Consider the following 9537-nt stretch of genomic DNA (forward strand, 5'->3'; position numbering starts at 1 on the left):
ATTTCGGAAATATAAAATACACCCGTTAAACCCAGTATACATTTCGGAAATATAAAATACACCCGTTAAACCCAGTATACATTTCGGAAATGTTCCTTTCCATAGGATGTGCATTTTTCTTATTTTCGTTTTATTCTGTACTTTTCTCTCATCCCTTTGTTGTTTATCTTCTTTTCTATAGACATGTAGAAGACAGCATCCGTTATTTGATATTAACATTGAAAGGCTCAATCGAATATGTAATAGTCTACATATATCCAAATGGATAACAATATTCAGATGTACGAATATTTACAACTCCTAAACCGCCTAATTCCTTAAGTAGTTGAATTTGCTCTTTTGATATAAAATGTTTTCTGTAGCTCCAAATGAAATAACAAAAATCTGTTTGGCATATTTTTCCGGTAGTTCCAAAACATTTGATAAATACCAAATGCCACTAGTGGCAAGTGAATTTACAACCACTACTTTACCATGTAATGTTAATTTTCTATTGCTCCATATATTTAAGATTGTTTTAATTTTTTGAATTTTAGGTTCCCAGTTATCTGCCGAAACATCAATATTACCAAAGTAGAAACCTAATATTTTAATTTTATCATTGGTCCATCTTATATCAAGAGGAGTATCTTTCTCGTACCTAATTTTCCCCATAAGGAAACCGTTGGTTTTCTGGAAGTTACCTTTAGCACGTTTATAAATATATAAAATATTGAAAAGTTATACACATACACACACACACAAAGTCAGATAAAGTTGCGTTACCGTCATCCGAATAGCCTACCCACTTACTGACGAAGCCATCTGGTAAAGTTATCCCATTAATTTTGGAATCTTCCCGAACAGCTTCAGCCAAAGTTTCCGCTACCAAAGTATATAGAACAGTGCTGATTGTGCACCCTTGTCTAATTCCCCGGGAGAGATTAAAGAAGTTAGATACAAACCCATTAGCTTTAACAGCTGATTGAATATCAGTATAACATGTTTTAATAATTTTTATAAAATGTGGCCCAAAATTAAATTTTGTAAAAACTTTAAACAAAAAATCCCATTGCACCCTATCATAAGTTTTCGTTTTATCTAAGGAAAATATTAACCCAGGTAAATTATTACGATTAACATATTCTATTAAGTCTCTTATCAATGCTGCTCCGTCGTGAATTGATCTGCCTTTAACTGAACATTTCTGATTTCGATGAATAATTGTTGGTAAAAATTCTACTAGCCAAAACTTTTGTGATAATTTTGTAATCGCAATTTAATAAAGAAATAGGTCGCCAGTTTTTAAGAAGTTGGTTTTCATTACCTTTCCAAATTAAAACAATAGAGGTATTTCGCATTCCTATTGCGCATGCGCGCGAAGAGTAACGTCCCTTGATAAAATAGACTGAAACTAGTATATTTAAAAATTGGGGGGGGGGGGGGGGGGGCGTGACAGACAGGTTGTTATGGGCGACTTGAGTAGCTTCGTAGGAGACTTTACACTTTGGCAGCTAACATGTACATATTTCGAATTAGATGGTATAATGGCCGTAGAAAACGGTCCGCTGAAATTTACAGCGGAATGGTTCAAATTAAAAAACAGTGCAACAAGTTGGACAAAGTCTCTGCGACTCGTACCCGAGGGTTTTCATAACTCCAGATTAAAAGACTATCTCGTAAAAAGTATAAACAAAACATTTGACAGATTCCATAGGTTATCGCATCGATAGGTTATGGCATCGATCGATATATATATATATATATATATATATATATATATATATATATATATATATATATTTGAGAGAGAGAGAGAGAGAGAGAGAGAGAGAGAGAGAGAGAGAGAGAGAGAGAGAGAGAGAGAGAGAGAGAGAAAGAGTATATATATATATATATACACACACACACACACACACGCATATATATATATATATATATATATATATATATATATATATATATATATATCGTTAAAAAGTGTATGTTTTTTCTCTACATGACAGGCTTGTTTCGTGAGAGAGTTGAATTATTGCTCTCACTCATCAGATGTAGATTTAATTACACCGTCAACGGAAAGCTGATGACGTAATGGACTCTGTGACGTCGAGGTTACGTCACTATGCAGGTCTATAATAGGTGATGTGTGGTATGCGCACAGACACATCACACTCACACATGTCCATCACTGATCGTTCAGCGATAATCACCGATAATCACAGAGAGCGATACAACACATAGAAAAAAGGATGGTTAAAAACCTAAGAGATATACGTTACTGGGACTAAAGAATAAGGTAAGTATAGTTTCTTAGACAAAACTTGAAGACTATTTTCAGAGTCCGTTAGGACTCACCAACTTTTTTTTTTGTGTGTACTTACTTTTTTCTTTTCCAGGAATTGGTTAATTATGTATTAACACGTTCCACACTCTGTTTTTTTTCCCCTACTATTGTACCCTTGTAGTATATATATATATATTTTTTTTTTTTCAGTAATATTGTGTAAATTAATTAATTTTTTTTTTCTAGAAAATTGATAATTATGATTTAACACACTCATCCCCCTTTGTTGTACTATACTTGTTAGTTCATCTCGCTTGTTAAACTTAGGTACTTAATTACTTACAAACGGATAATTATCAAAAACGCTGATAAGCTACAACAAATAGTCCAAACATTCCTACTAACGATATTACGGGCTCCGTTCAGGTCCGCACAGAAAGGCTAAGCTAAAAACCAAACCAACAACAAACCAATATCGATAATGGTAGACCCAAAACTGAGCAGTGGAGCCACGCCCGAGATAACGGAAGAAGAAAATCCACGTGTCAACACAGGAAGACAAGGAACCATCCCCCCCCCCCCCCCCCAACATCGCCTAAATTACCTCCTAAACCCAGTAAGCCAACCACCTCCCCGAAATCTCCTACCCCACCCCCCAAACCCAGTAAGTCCAATAAACCCGCCATCTCCAAGAAAACCAAAAAAAACATAATAGATAAGGCAATAAACCCAGACACCGAATTTGTTAGCCTCAACCCAAACCACAAATCAAACGAGCTGGCGCGCAATCTGGCCCAAAAATCCACCCTTCGCCCAACCCCCGCGACTCCTAGGAGCGCTGTAAAACGTCTAGGATCCCTCAATCTTAGCCAAGAGGCCAACCTATTCTCCGACAGCGACCAGGACGACCAGGACGATGAGATGGACAGCCATGATATCCACCCAGATGTAACCACGCGTAACAAATTCGATGCCCTGGCCACCCCTGGCAAAAGCCATAAAAAAAAGCCAAATTAACCAAACAAACGGATAACATTAAAGGAATAAGGCAAGTCATCATTAACGGAGTTAACCCCAAGCCCATATCAATACGTGTACTGGCAACACTCACTCAACAAAAATACAACCAATCCCCTCCAAGCCTTCTACCACACCCAGCTGACAAACGGGACGACCTACATCAAAGGAGAAAGAAACAACATTAGAAGCACTGGGGCCAATAATCAAACTAAAAATGAATCCACAAACCGGGAATATAGATAAGATAGAATTAAAAACAGTAGGCAAAGAAACAATCCAACAAAAAGTGACAACACCCATCCTGGAGACCAGCCAAAGCAGCACCGAGAGCAAAAAAACTGCATACTATAATCCAAAAAAACCTAACGGTAGGAAACAACACCCCAAAACATGCCAAAAAAAGTTAGATTTTTCTAATTCTAAAACGATCAACCCAACAACGAGAGCGGACCCCACTGAAGCAACCGCGTCCGCCACTCTCGCAAACGCAAAAAAAAAAAAAAGTCTGGATAACAATAAACAAAACCGCTGCAGGTAGCCGACCCCAAATAAAGACCACCCAAACCACCAGAGCACATCAACGATACCCACCAACCAAGGCCACAAACGACAGGAACGCAAAACGAACCCCGGCCAAAAGCATAAACTTCTTAAAAACCAATAAAATAATACTCACCCAACATAGTGATAAAACCACCAAAAACGGAAAAAAAAAGGATAAACAGTAAAACCCATACCAAAGAGATAACCTCCAAACCTATCCCCTCCTTACTCTCAATCTCCTTCTCAACGACCACCCCACCCTCTTTTCACCCCAGCACCCATACCTACCACAGTCCCCCCCCCCCCCTCTCAAACCCAACCACCACCTCCCCCCCTCCAACCCCCACCCCTAACCTAACCCAAAACATCACCAGCACTGATACCCTGCCATCCCTAACCCCCACCCCAAGCCGTAACCTAAATCCCACCCCAACCCCCCAGGCCCCCACCCCTACCCGATCGTCACCCGATATCCCACCACCCACGACCCGAGCCATCCCTCCTAACAGCCAACCAACTAAACCCATTAATAAATGGCTTTTAAACTCCACCCACTCCCCCCCCAGGAAACGACTAAAACGGCACTCCAGGCTGGAAACCCCCAACTAAATATAGACAACATTAACATTTGGACCAATGGATATTTACTAATCACGGCAGATGCTACCACAGATAACTCAATCTCTATCGCAGGTCGCAGGTATAAATTACAGGAATACGAAATAAAACCATCTAAATGCCATCACTGTCAACAATGGGGCCACGGAGCCAACAAATGCCGACACCACCGAGAGATGCCAACATGCCACAGATGCGGCCAAAGACACCCCAGAAGCTCCCTAAACTCCCCATGTACCCGACCCATCCAATGCCCTAACTGCCTCAGCCGGCACATGGCCCATGATAACCGCTGCCACCACTTCCAAAGAGCGATGCGGCAGCTCAATAACTCAAAAAAACCCCAAACCAACCAAATAAACCAGATAAACCAAACAACTTTTAAAGCCAAACCTATTTCGACAACCATCTCTTACGCCGAAATGGTCAAAAACAAAGAAAACTCTCAAATTAGTGAACTAACAAAATTTTTAGAAAAACTAGCGCAAGAGGTAGCGGAGCTAAAAAACAACTTAAAACAATCAATCAACTAAAAAGCAAACTCTGCCTAAACAACTAAACCCAACTCCAGGACAGACAATGGGAGACAAGTCTCCACACACCCTAAAAATTAATAATAAACCAAACAATAAAAGCCTTAGTGTTCTTCAGTGGAACGCTAAAGGCCTCCACTCAATGGGACATGGTGCTGAACTCAGCCAACTAATTAGCACCAGTAACAACAAGCCGGACATAATATGTATCCAAGAAACCTGGTTAGGGACTGGACCCCCCAAAAAAAATAATAATAAAAAAATAACAACTAAACAATTTAAAATACCGGGCTATACAACATACTATAAAAACCGAGAGAATAGCACTAGAGGTGGACTAGCCACGCTCATTAAAAATACAATCCCACATAGTGAAATTAAAACCGATACCTCAAATACCAATCTGGAAGTCCTAGGACTTACAGTACTAAATAAAAAAATGCCTATAGATGTCATAAATGTCTATAGCCCACCAGGAGCGGCCCTCAAAAAAACTAACCATAAACGACTACAACAAAAATTATTACGCAAAAAAAAAATAACCTAATCCTAGTAGGAGATTTCAACAGCCACAGCCCACTATGGGGAGGCCAGCAATCCGACACGCAGGGCGACATTCTCGAAAACTTCATTAATATAAATAACTTAGTATGTCTCAACGATGGCAGCCCCACCTACTTTCACGACCATCTAGCAGCCTCTTCTGCCATCGACCTAACCATAACCTCTAACACCATAGGAGCAAACGCCCAATGGGAGGTACTAGATGCTCTTAATAGCGACCACCTACCCATACTAACTACCTATAAAAGTAACATAGCGTATACCGAACAACAAAAATTCCTACCTAAATTCAAATTTAGTAAAGCCAACTGGGCAGGCTTTACAAGCGATTGCAGCAAACTTAAACTAGTACCTAACACAGATATAGATGACGCAACCACTAAAATCACCAACGAAATAATCCAAATAGCCGAAAAAAATATACCTAAAACTAAACAACCAACTAAAAACTCACCGGTAACTTGGTGGACAGATGTAATTCAAGCAAAATGTAGCTTCAGAAATAGGATGAGAAAACTCTTTAAGAAAACTGGTAAACCAGAATACCATACTAAATATAAAATAGCAAAACAAGAAATAGGCAAACTAATCACGGAAGCTAAACAGGCTAGCTGGCAGACATTCTGCGGGGAGATCAACACCAGAACCGCTATCAGGGAAATGTGGAAGAAGGTTCATGCCATCCAAGGACAACGCACGTTCACTACAGTCCTCCAAAAAAATAAAATAGCCACCACAAATAAAACAAAAGGCAGACCTCCTCAGTCAAACATTTAGCAAAAACAGCAGCAACGAAAACTTCCCCGAAATTTTTTTTAATAAAACTTAAGAAAGATAACAACCTCCCAACAAATAACACTAAAAGTGATACTCAGCCTAATACGGACAACCTAGAATTTAATCAACCGCTAACACTAGTTGAACTAAAAGCAGCCATTAAATCTAAAAAAAGCACCGCCACAGGGCCAGACCAAATCAGCTACACGCTGCTAAAACATATGCCAGATGTAACCCTTGAGGTCGTGTTGTCGCTCTATAACAGGATCTGGGAGGAGGGTCGCATGCCCGCAGCGTGGAAGCACGCGGAGTGCTTTAGCCTCCCAAAGGCGGGCAAAGATCACTCACTCCCGGGTAGTTATAGGCCAATAACACTCACTTCGCACTTATGCAAAACCTTAGAAACCATCATCAATAAGCGACTAAATAACTACCTCCTAGAGAATAAACTAATCACTAACGTACAAAGCGGATTCAGAACTAAACACTCAACAATTGACCAAATAGTTCGACTACAAAATAGCATAAATGACGCCTTCCGCAAATCCAATAAAGTACTAGCAATTTTTTATAGATATTGAAAAAGCATTCGATATGGTATGGCGACAGGGACTCCTCAGCAAACTAAGAAAAATAACGGCATTAAGGGCAATATGTTTAACTTCATAAATAACTTCATTCACAACCGATCAATATCTGTTAGAGTAAACGGACACTATTCCCAAAAAACAGAAATAATAAACGGTATCCCACAAGGTTCAGTCCTATCACCAACCTTGTTCAACATCTTTATTAATGATATAACCAAAGCGCTCAACGCCAAGAGTAAAACTAAATCAACCACCCCCCTAAACACAGCCCTCTTCGCCGACGACTGCGCCATTTGGCGCACAGGCAGAGTAACTAAACAATTATTTAGCCTCATGCAGAAACGACATGAATAAACTCAATAAATGGGCCCAGGACTGGGGCATAAAAAACTATCAGAAACTAAAACAGTCTGCATGCTATTCCATAAGGTCAACTCATCCGATAATCACCAAATAACCTCTAATAACAAACCAATCCCAAGGGTCAAAACCTTTAAATTCCTAGGAGTAACATTCGACTCAAAACTAACCTTTAGCGACCATATAAATAACGTAATCAAACAGTCTAAAAAACACACGCTAAACTTACTACGGGCATCTCAGGCACCAGTTGGGGAGCGCAAACGGAAGCAATGCTTTTGGTCTACAAAGCATGTATCCTCTCCAGGATAGACTACGGAGCCCAAAGCCTACAGCTGCGCCGACCCCAAACTGCTACAAAAATTAGATATCATACAAAATCAAGCCTTCGAACAATAGCCAAAGTCCCACGTAATTACCAGCGGCCAAAGTCTCGAGGTAGAATTTAACATTCATGCCACTTAAATTTCGCCCCGTAACCTACAACATCTAAAATACCACCTAAAAATTCACACGCGCTTAAATTAGACCACCCAGTTCAAGAACTACCCCTATAATTGCTAAACCAGGGCTAGGATTTTATAAAAATAAAAAAACTTAACGACTCATTTGCCAATAGGGCCAGTAAACTTGAAATAGAAGTCGGAATTGATAACACACAGTAGCTCTATAAAACATTAATCAACCTATGGAATGCCACACTCCATACCTTATTAAAAAAGCCACTGACGAAACACCGTTTCCGCCATTCACAAAAAGTCCTCGTTTGAAGCAGCAGCCAATGAAAAATTACCCAGAACACGTCCACGTCTACACAGATGGATCAAAAAACCCGGACAATGGCAGGGTGGCTTTGCAGTGGCAGAAGAAAAAAATATCTAAACACTCTAAAATAGTTAAATACGCCAGGCTGTCAGACAACTTATCAGTCACACAGCAGAGAACTGACAGCCATCTACGAAGCACTAATCTGGATTAAAAAATAAAAACAACATACCATAAAAAAAAAAAAAAGCGTCATTTTCTCTGATAGCCTTAGCTCAATCCAATCGCTACAAAACTAATAAATCTACTAGGCCTGACATCGTAGCAAGCAGCATCCACAAAGTACTTACCGAGATAAACCAACTAAATTAACAGTAGTCTTCGAATGGGTCCCAGGGCCCCCACCCACGTAGCGATAATTGGTAACGAAGTAGCCGACTATGGAGCAAAAACGAGCACATTGCAATTACCAGCACAATTACCGAACCTACCCTTAGGCAATAACAGAGCTCATGTCCAAAAGCAAAAAAAACAATACCTAAAACACAATGGCAAGCTAGCTGGGGACCTAAACTAAAACACATGGCAACTATAACATCAAAGCCTCTAGTTAAATCTATAAGACCTAAACACAAAAACACGTATGTAGATAAGCTAATCCACTAAACTACGCCTAGAGAACATCGTCAAAAACCTAAACAGCTGCTCCTTATTACTAAATTAAACCCCAGAATGTGATTGTGGGCACCCGGGAAGAATATGAACAACTATCTCCTGGATTGCACGATACATACCACCCAGAGACACATAATGTAAATCAATCACCGATAACCATAACAAACATATAACGCCTAACTTTCTACTAAACCCGGATAAATGCCTAAAGCATAATAAAACTTTCAAAGCAGTTTATCGGTTCGTCCAGTCCACCAAAACCAGAGTTATGGAAAATAAATAAAATAATCTTCAAAACTAACCACCTGTACACCCCTACACAAGAGTTGTAATTAAAAAAAAAAAAAAAAAAAAAAAAAAAAAAAAAAAAAAAAAAAAAAAAAAAACTTTCAGTATAGATTGATGTACATATTATATTATCAAATTATAGTAGGTTTTGACAATCAAACCGGGCCCTCTACAACCAAAACATTAAACTAAACTGTTAACTAACAACTATACATAAAGAATGTTTCGAAAAACCATCCCGCTTGTAAGCCCTTATGTACGAGCTGCTACCACTTAGGACAGACTAGGAAACGACGTTGCACTCTACTTAGGTGGTCAAAGGTGGGGAGGTAGCGAATATATCAATACAACAGGTTACTAACTATGCTTCTAAAACAACTTGGTAAAATCATGCATACCATTCCGTATGTGAACACAGTAATACAGTCTGAACAAGGGAAAAGTAACCAGCCACCCCAAAACCTATGTACCAATCAGGGTAGGACTACTAATTATCAACTTCTCCCTTTTCAGCCGCCATGGGGTCCAAAGCCAGCCAGCC

The sequence above is a fragment of the Gigantopelta aegis genome, chromosome 13 (genome assembly GCF_016097555.1).
Source record: "Gigantopelta aegis isolate Gae_Host chromosome 13, Gae_host_genome, whole genome shotgun sequence".
In the NCBI taxonomy this organism is placed as follows: domain Eukaryota; kingdom Metazoa; phylum Mollusca; class Gastropoda; order Neomphalida; family Peltospiridae; genus Gigantopelta; species Gigantopelta aegis.